This window comes from Mirounga leonina, unplaced genomic scaffold (assembly GCF_011800145.1).
Source record: "Mirounga leonina isolate KUSES-001 unplaced genomic scaffold, KU_Mleo_1.0 Mir_114, whole genome shotgun sequence".
NCBI lineage: Eukaryota > Metazoa > Chordata > Mammalia > Carnivora > Phocidae > Mirounga > Mirounga leonina.
In genome coordinates, this window is record NW_023270265.1 from 50019720 (window position 1) to 50030440 (window position 10721).

Genomic DNA, 10721 nt, shown 5'->3' on the forward strand with positions numbered 1-10721 from the left:
CAGAGAACACTAGAACTAAAAGATTATCTGTCCTTAGCACGTCTGTCCCTCATTGACTTCTTAGCTAATCAGATCTCTGAGCTTCCGAGAGCATCAGCAATGGTGCGAAGATCACACTTCTTAGAAAAGCCCCATCTTTCAAAAAGAAAGACCGAGATGGAATCCAGCTCATGAGCCACCATCTTTACCATGTTAGGAAGCCTTTCTAGAGCTCCTGATGCATAAATCAGTAGAAGCTCAAAATACAATTCTTAAACTATGGGCATAGATTTTCAGGGCATCAGGAATGATACTTGCCGCCTTGCTTTGGTCTCATGGAAACCTTGAGAGTTTATTTCCTCCGTGAAATTGTTTGACTGCAATGCCTGGGAATCAAATCTAATTCTGAAGAGCAGCTTGCTGGAGGTTAGCTGGAAATAGCAGAAGAGTTTTCCCCTGCTCCTGATGTGGCTGAGATGAGGGGGCCCCTCTGAGAGGGAGTGGTGCTGTGCTCAGCGTTCACACTAAACTGGGCCGAGGGGGCACGCAGGGCTCTGGAGCCTCTTGGCCTGGGTCCAGCCCCCGTTTTTCCACCCACTCTCCGCTGGGACCTGAGCTGGTCATGTCTTTCTGCCAAACATCAACTTCCTCATGTGGAAGATGGGGATAACAGTAACTCCTACGAAATTGTTATTAGAAGGTTAGTTGAGCTAAAGCATGCAAAAGACTCAGTACAATTCCTACTAGTCTTTAGTTTATTCGTTTAGTACCAAGATCTGTGATTTTCTTCTGTAGAGGGTCAGATAGCAAATACTTTCTGCTTCGTGGGCCATATGGTCTCTGTTCCAAGTACTCAACTCTACCCTTGTGGCCTGAGAGCAGCCATCAACAATGGGTAAGTGAATGGGCTTGACTGTGTTCCAATAAAACTTTATATACAAAACCGGGGAGAGGGCCAGATTTGGCCTGCAGGCTGTAGTTTGCTCAGTCCTGATCAGTATATTATTATTTCTACCTCTCCCACCTCCCCCTGTATAGAGACTTGTACACAGTTTTGCCGTTGGTCCTGGGCTGGTCTTGTCAGCATAGATCCTGCTGCCAAGGTGGTTTTTATTGTTCGCAGGAATGTGTGTCCTGTTGATCTTAAATGCTTCCATTTTGTATCTTACACTATTCAGCTTTACAAGCCCCATTGTGAAAGGTAAGAGCTTTGTTAGTACTGAAGATTTTGCTAGTGATAGAATAATGCCACTACCATTCAAAGTGCTAGGCCAAACTCTTTGCCTGCATGATCTCACTGAAGTCCATATTGAACCCCTGGTTGTCATACACACAATGAAGGAAAAAGCCATGTTTCATGTTAGGAGGAAGAATTGATAGAGCTGATAATTTTCAGGTCGTTCCAAGAATATAATCTGCCTCAAAAACTTATCACAGAATTTGCTTGTTTGTCTACAATACTCTTAATAGAGTAATCTGTGTGCCTTCACAAATGGAATTGATAGAGCATATTGATTCTTCAACTGAACTGAAGTGTTGATTGCACAGGTATTTCCCACGGAGTGGGAAATTCATTCCCAGTGAATGAATTTATGGTTGTTTTGTTTTGAGGCAAGCTCAATGACATGCCCCAACCTCAGTGCTAGATGGTGAATGGGCTTGAGAAGGTCCGTGTTTAAGCCAACTGTTGTCATCTGGGCGGCCACTCTGCAGTACTGGGTGTGAAAAAATGACAAAAACATAGTCCCGTCCTCAAGGGAAGGACGACTGCCTAAGATGGACCTGGGGTGGGGCGGGTAGCTCCTGTGTCCCCGAAAGGAACCTCAGAGGTAGGATTCTAATCTGAAGAAGAGCGAGGGGACTCCCTTGATGGAAGATGTGTTTGCAACGCAAGCATGTGGCTTTCATGGACAGTTTTGGAGTGGCTGTGGTGAGGGAGGGGTTGATGGAGATCATGGGCAACACAAGGCCATCCCAGTCCTGCCTCCACAGTGCAGCCATATATCACCAAGCCAGTGGCCATGGGGATGGTGGGGGCTGTGTGGGCAGATTCAAGAGGGCAGCCCAGAAAACCAGCGTTTCTTCACGACAGCACCCAATACCTACACATTGCTTTCTTATTTCCACAGCTGCCTTCATGCATTAATTTAATCCTTCATTAAGTCAATTATTACAAGCTGAACATGTGTTAGTTTTTGAGGATACAGAATTGAAATATGGCCCCTGACGTCCAAGCATTCACAGCCTAGTGGGGAAGAAAAGTACATGGGGATTTGTTTGGTCAACAAATTTGTGTTGAGCACCTACTGCGTGCCAGATGCTTGGTAGGTGCTAGGAATCCAGCCATGAAAACCCAGTGTGATACCTGCTCTCGCTACATTCATCACCTGTTGGGATGTGTTTCACAGTTCTCCCTGACACCTGCAGCCTTTGGGCCCCATTCTTTCATTAAAGACGGTGCAAGCCCCCGTCGCCTGTAGAACTGGGAGACCCCCACACTGTGCAGGGGGTCTGGGAGCCTGCGGCCTGTGATTTTGGTGGATTGTGGTGCCGTTGCTCCAAGACCTCCCAGGGATTCTGTCTACACCTTATGGCCACGCTTGCGGACCAAGTTTGCTGCCTGACCCTCCGGGACCTGGGGAGTGCTTCGTTTTCCCAAAGTAGCCCTCACAGGAAGCCGCTGTATGTGTGAACCTCTGCTGAAGTTTTGGTGCTGGTGTGGTAGGGTTCCCAGAAAACACGGAGCTGGCTCCCTGGTCACTTCTTGCCGGCCAATTCTCAGACGTGTGTCCACACGGCCACTCTCTGTAAGACACTGGTGGAACTCTGGTGGCACTGGTGTGGTCTCTCCCGGATGCCCTGGTAGAGGAACCAATCAGAAGTTTCCAAATTACCCAAGGTGAGGGCACCAAGGCCCTCGATTCTGGTGAGCCACCTCCTTCTCTTTGTCCTCCTCTGCCAAGGCTTTGCATCTTTCAGCAGCATTCCCTCAGCAAGTTAGCACCGAGTCTCAGTCCTTCTCTTCTTCCTGCAGAGAAAAGGATGAAGACATGTCCCACGGCAAAGGTGGAACGTCCTTGTACTGGTTCGGATGGGGAAATCTGGTATGGGGGGGGATGAGTGGCTGCTGCCTTCCATTTTGCTGGCATGAGGATGGACTGAGGACATCCTTGTAGCCTCCCATGGGCTGCAGGGGTGCCATCCTGGGCTTGATTGTGAGAAACCTGTGGGCAGGTGTAGCTCCATCTTTGAACTTGCTGTGCCAGTCGCATGCCTGCAGGGAAGGCTACACTCACTGTGTCCATTCCTGCGATCACATTGACCCTCCGTCTGCACCAGGCAATGGGCACCCGTGAGGTACCCCACAGGCAGGTGCTGGCCCTAGGAAACCACCACACAAGAAACCTCTATTGAATGGATTGCCTTGTCACCAAGAGGCTCTGGACACAGTTGACTGTGGGGGTTCGTCCAACCTTCGATCCAGGCCTAATTCCATGCAGCAGGGGCCGACATTATGTTCCTCCCATTTTCAGGAGTGGAAACTAAAGGAAGGTCACTTGTGGCTGTCCTTGGGTCCAAATCCAGCAACCTCACTTCAGAACTCACGCCAGGAACTGCACACTGAGCGTGTTGCCTGAATTCACTGGGGCATTTCTGACTTCACACACAGTACCCTCCCCGGCTTATGGGAAGGCCTGAATTCTGTGAAAGCTTTTCTCTCATCCGTTAGATGTGGTATATTCTGGAGCTGGGGTCCCATTTCCTCACTCAGGCGTGTGCGGGCTGGGCCTGGAGAGCCCCGGACCTCTCTGACTGTGCATCCAGGCTGGAAACGGTGCAGAGGAGGGGGGCTCCGGCTCTCCGACATGGTAACTGGTACAGATTCGGGTGATGCTGCCAGGGAGAGCCAGCAGCACCGCCCACATGGTCCTCACCTCCTCTTCTCCACTTTCCATCACCCTAAATGACACCTGTGGGTTTCTTTGTGGACTGACAGATGAACACCACTTGCGGACTGCCCGTGGAGCCAAGGACTACCCTCCAGTGGAGGAGTCATTCTTTTTCTTGAAGATGTCCCCATTTTGTCACAAGCAAGGAGAACAGGCTTTGGCCAGGGAAAAAAACCCACTCTGTGGGCCAGGCACATGGGCTCTGAAATGGTTATCATCCTAATACCACAGGAAAAGTACAAATTCAAGTATCTCTGTTGCTTTCCTGTTTACCATTTATTTGCTCCTCCCTATAAATCGGCCGTTACTCGATTTTGTGTGTGGCATAGTGATGGACAAGAAAATTGGTTTATCTCCTCCTCCCCAAAAACGCCAGCTCCTGGGCTGTGTGGGCTCAGACCTTTCATTTCAAGGTGGCAGAAGGAAAGATGCATAAAACTCACCACAAGAACCCCCGGTTTCAGTGTATGCCCGGCCGCTGACTCGGGTTCATCACTGCACGGAATTGCTCGTCACATTTCATCTGTCAGGGGCTTGGTCGTATCTCCTGAAAGATGGAAAATTCTACCTGTTGAAGACACTTTTTCTAACATGCTAATCTATGTAAAGATGCATGTACAATATCTTAGTGGACCCTCCCCTCATTAAATCTAGCAAACTCTTTCAACTTTCTCCTTTCAAAATCGTGGCTACATTCTGACACAAAACAGACGTGGGAGAAAAAATGGTGTATTCAGTCCCTCGTACAGAACTCCACTGAGGCCAGAGAAAGTTGAGAGCTGATCCTGAGGAAGAGAGTTTGGTCTGTTGAGCGTTTGTGCCCGGGAGAGGAGGGGCGAGGTTAATGACCAGGAGTTAAACTGCTCCTTTTGTCACTGTGGCCAGTGGAGCTGGGGACTGGCTCCTGTGGACAAAAATGACATTTTGTCTCCAGGCTGGGCTACATCACGGGCCGGGGACTGGCACGCGTGCCCACGGCATCGCCAGAGGGAGGCTCCTGACTGACCCTCAGGTCAGGTGTTTTGTCAAGTAGTGCGTTAACCACTGAGAGGAGACCAGTCAGGACCATGGGTGACCCTCGGCCACAGGAGATGAGAAAGTGTTCGCTGAAGAAAGACGAGCAGATGAGGGAGAGGAGCACTCATCGCTGTGGGAGAGGCGATGGATGGCTTTGCCATTCTGGAACCAAAGAGAAGTTTGGGTGAATAAAGACAGTTTTAACAAGTGGGGAAAGATCTAGCTCAGAACCTGTTGATGGTTTCAATTTGCCAATTTCTCAGCTTCTTAATTGTTTAAGGACAACGTATCAAAATAGTACATGCAACTCAGAGCTTTCAAGATATCAAAGTCACATTCTTAAAGAGGAGGATACTGTCTTTAAAAAGGCACTTCTAACAGCCCGGCCAGCCCGGGAGCGCTCTGCGTTTTCCGCACAAAGACACAGCCTTTGAGGCTGAAAACCTTCTGAGCGGCTCCTTTACTTTATTATTTTTTTTCATCAAGCCTTAAATGTGATCATTAGTAACACACTGATGTGTTCCTAAGTTTGTTCTACTTCACAAGATTCTTTCCCAACTAATTTAGAACAAAACTTGTCCAACACTTGCTCTTTACTTGATTTTACAAAATGTCATTTTTGTCCACAGGAGCCTGCAAAACAGTGAAAAGAGAGAGGGAAGCAGGCTCAATTTACATAAATGTCCTTCCACTTAACCAACAGCCACCTCACAGAGCAGGGCTGGTGGAGAGCTGGGCCCAAGATGCAGGCCGAGCCAACTGAAGTGCGGGCATGGGGCCGTCTGGGGAGGGGGGGCATGGCTCGGTGGCGCTGCGGGGCCCCCGGAAACTTGGCCCTCTCTGGGCATGGATCTCAGCTGGAGAAGACCATGGGGACGTCGGGAACTGCCAGCAAAAGCCGCTGCAGGCAATCGGGTCAGGCCTCTGTCTCCTCTGACATAGAGTAGCTGCAACCGAGGAAGGAAAAGTGCCACACATCAAACAGTTTCAGTTAAAGCTGATTCTGAGAGATCATTGTCCCCAGCCGGTATGGAAGGGAAGAGGGAGGCCCAGGGCGATCTGCATGTCCAGTAACTTCGGACAGTGACACTATACCGGTGACCTTGGAAGCCCGTGACCTCTAGCATGTCAATCCTTAGTGGACCCTTGAGGACTGGAGCCAGCAGCTCTAGGACCACCTCCTGCAGAGACCCAAAGGCGGTCGAGCAGGGGGCCCTCCTGTCTTGCGTGCAGCTCTAGGTCCACCTCCTGCAGAGACCCAAGGACCAAAGGCGGCCGAGCTGGGGACCCTCTTGTCTTGCATGCTGTGCAATCGGATGGTCCGAGGGCAGAGCCTGGGGAGGCCGGTGCTCCACCCGCAGGCACAAAGGCTCACGGTCAGACAAATGCCCCAGAGGAAGAAGCCTCTCCAGGCTGGGCTACATCACGGGCCGGGGGGGGGGGGGGGGGGGCGGTGGCTCCCCTTCAGCTCAGCCCCCTTTCCTCTTGGGTTTGAAGTCAGCAAGCGGACTCATTAATGACATTTGGGCAGTGTGCGTTTTGAGGGAGACAAAACGAAATCTTCGGTGTAATGATATGATGACGAAGGTCCCAAAGCAAATTGTGCGGGCCCCTCATTATGTGGGCCCGTAAGTGCTGTCACTCTCCACGGGGCCTGCCTTCTGAAAACTAACCTTTCTGTCACCTCCGCTTGTCTCCCTCACTTGTCCTATTATGCAGAACCGAGCTGAGTCATTGTTTCAAGCAGGGGGTGACATGGTAATAGCTTAATAATAGTATAATCTCACAAATAATAATATGCTGTCAGACCGTCTGAGGCACAGTGTTTACAGGGGACGTGGTAATGTATGATGACAGTAATTTGAATAAAAATGAATTTACTGCTCTTGTCTCGTTTGCAGTAAATTTTCACATCTTTCATGCACAACTGGGGCTCTCTGACCTCCTCGTCATTGTGGTGGTGGCGGCTGGCTTTAAAGTGAGCGGCAGGCGAAGGAACAGAAGCCTGCAGCTAATAACTGATTTCCAGAAAGGAGTTCACACTGTGGCTTCTGGAAACATCTTTCTTCACTTGTTTACCGAGATGAGGCGGCGTTGGCCAGGCGGTTTCGTGGATTTGAGCTGGAGGGGCCCACGACTGGGGGGCAGATGTGGGTTGACAAGATTCCAGATGGACCATCTACAGAAAGAATTCTTGGAGGGAGGTGCTGGGAATAAGGGGGGATCCTTGGCCGATTTCAGGAACAGATCCCATCAATCAGGGTCATTCAAAGCTCCTTGTTCCACCCAGGGATCCGGACCTCTCTGACGGCCACAACTTCATGCACGCCCCCCCCCCCCGGGATGCTCCCCCGGACCCACAAAATGTAGGGAGGGCAGAGCACACAGTTAAGTCTGAAAAGTCAGGCATCAACCCGGTCATCTTGCACGTGAGCTCCTGGACACGTGGACAAAGACTTACCACACGAGGTCCCCGGGCGGCTCAGGACTGCTGCATTCTTAGTGGAAAAAGATTAATACGTGAATAATTGGTCTCAAATGAAGCTGTGAGTAAATTATGTTGAGTGTAGAGAGAAGAAAGTTATAACATTGGCTGACATGCTTGTACTGGATAGAATTTGATGGAATGAGGACAACAAATTGGAATTTGCTGGGACTTGAAAAGTGACAAGGAAGCATTTCCAAAACCATCCCAAGCTTTCTGCACACACAGTGGAAGGGCTGGCAAAGAAGAAGAAGAGGAGACAGGCTGGGAGTAAAGGTAGGCGGGCTGTGGTGCACGTCGGGGTGGCCAGCACAGTGCTCTCCCCGAAATGGGGACATGCAGGGACTGCACCACACCTAAGGGGCTCCTCGAGCAGGCGAACGTGCTTCTGTGACAGTGGGAATTTACCTACACACTCAGAAAGGACCTCAAAGGTTTGTGCTCTTCAAGAGAGCAGGGTCTGGAGTGAGAAGTTAGTTTGTGAGTTCGGGGGCCCCATTTTGACCTGAGCACCATGCCATGAAGACCTTTAGGAATGTGCTAGCAGAGAACAGTAAAGATCATTTTAGAAATGGGTGAGAAGTCACAAACGTCTTGCACGTAAAACTGGATGAGTGGAGAGACAATTTATGAACAAAATTATCTTAAAGGAGATTGGAAGCTTCTCCAGACTTGCCTTGATGAGGAGTTTGGCCATTCCTACCCCTCCCACACATACTCCCCTCCCTGGGGATTACTGCAAGGTGAGGTAACCCAACTAGTAGAGATTTCCCCCAGAGTGGTCTCCTCAAACAGTCTCACCGGCACCCCTACACCCACCCCCAGGCCATGCTATGTCTTCCAGTAGAAATGATGTGATTGACAACTGGATAACTAGAAATGCAATTTCTAGTATAAAGAGTGCCATCCATGCTGGTGTTATATCCTATATAACAATGGTTGCTGAATTTATGTGGACAGGGAATGTGCAACAGACCGTCCCAGGAAGGGTTGCTCCACACAGAGTATTAAAACCATTCAGTCACGGGCGCCTGGGTGGCTCAGTCGTTAGGCGTCTGCCTTTGGCTCAGGTCATGATCCTAGGATCCTGGGATCGAGCCCCACGTCAGGCTCCCTGCTTGGTGGGAAGCCTGCTTCTCCCTCTCCCACTCCCCCTGCTTGTGTTCCTGCTCTCGCTATCTCTCTCTCTGTCAAATAAATAAATAAAATCTTAAAAAAAATATATAGGCAATAATAATTAGTAGTTTCCAGTTCTTTATTTTCTGTTATCTGTTTCTACTAGGAAGTTTCACAGATGCCACTGATATGTTATTCACTATGATAAATTGGTTGACCATAATTCTAGTACTCACTTATAAAAATGAGAAAACAAGGTCAAAATATTTGATTAAGAGTGACGTCGTCCCCTTTCGCAGTAGTCAAAGCTTAGGTTCTCCTGTGGAGTTCCCAGACCCAGTTCCAATGTGGGGAGTGATTTCCCCCAACATAATATCTAGAATTTTCAAACACCAGCAGGGCGTACAAGAATTCAACTCAATTCTACTCAATCCTGACACTGTCTACCTGGAGAGAGCATCTGAGGCCATAGGCTCAGGGCTCAGACCTACAAGACTACCTACCAGCCCAGCCCCCACTTTCGAGGCCAGTCGAAAGGTCCGGGCTGCTATGTGTGCTTCTGACAAACCACAGCTTGGAATGTTCCAGTGCCCTCCTTCGGCTCAATTCATCTGCTAGAGCAGCTCATAGAACACGAAGAAACGCTTAGGTTTACAGTTCATTAAAATATATAATAAAGGCAGATGAAGAGATACATAGAATGAGGTGCCAGAGGAGCGTTGGTCCTTGTGGGGCTTGGGGCCCAGCTCCGCAGCTTATGGAGATGTCCTGCTTTCTCAAGCAAGGAAGCCTTCTGAAAAGAAAGGCCAAAAAGCCGCCCTTTGGGTTTTTATGGAGCCTTTGTGGCAGACTCATCGTCATTGGCCCTTGGATGATTCAACCTCCAGCCCCTCTCCCCTCCCTGGAAGTCAGACAGAGGCGACTGAAAGTTCCAAGAACATGGTCGGTCCCCCGGGGTTCCAACAGGCACCATCTTTGGAAACAAGACACCCATTTCACCTTTATGGTTCCGAAGCGTTTTCAGGAACTGTGCATGATGATCAAATGGATCAGAGAAATACATTTCGGTCAACTGAATGGCCAAATGTAGATTTCCTATAAATCATGATATCGCAGCTTCCCCTCACATAATTTTGTTAACTCTGTGTTCAAAATACCCTTGCAGTCTGACTTCTGAAATGACTCCTTTAAAGACCAGCTGTGCTGGGAACAGGCCTAGCTCAGGGGCGCCTGTCCTCTTGCAGGCTGGCCCGTGCTCCAGACTTCTCAGAGTCCCATCCCTTCCCAGCCCAGCCTGTCCTCTTCTTGTCCTCAGGGACCTGCTTCCTGAGGTCCTCTCCCTGGACCCTTTGCTGCCTCTCCCTGCATTTGCCCTGAGTTGCTCCTTCTGCGGCTGCCTCCCTGCCTCAGTTTCCCCCTCTTCCCCACGTATATCCTCAGCCCTAGCCCAAGCTTGCAATCCTTATCTCCTCATGAGTAAAATGAGCTCTCCATTCCATCCTCTCTGAAGCTATTTCAACTTGACTTTTTACCTTTTGTACCTCCTGGCATTTAAACAATTTAATAGTTCAATTTCTTTGAAAAAAAAATTATCTTGTTCATCCAGTATAAAGGTAAAGCACATACATTATAGCAGGTTTGGGGGAAGTACGAAAAATAGAAAGAAGAGAAAAAAAAATCACTAATATTTTCACTCTCCTTGTAATTTTACCTTGTTTTTTTTCTAGTCTATAAAGTTTCGTTTTTTTTTAAAAAAATACAAATTTTTATATACAGTATGAGTTCAATCATTTTCTATCTGTGGTTGTATTTCTTTTCTTTTTTTTTTTTTTAACTAATGTTAAAAATTTCCCACATCATTAACTCCTTATAAGCATTGTTTTTAGTAGCTTTGTATCATTCCACTGGGTAGATATTCCAAATTTATGAATCCACTCCCCTATGGTTGAATGGTTAGGCTGATTCCAAACTTTTGCTTTTATAAATAACTTTATAAATAACATTTGGACATAAACCTTTTTCTGAATTTCAGATAATTTCCATAAGACAGATTCCCAGAAATGGAAGTGTAAGGTCAATGAAAAAAATAGTCTAACTCTACAAGATATGCTCTTGAAAAAAAAATCTATCTATCTATCTATCTATCTATCTATCTATCTATCTATCTATCTATC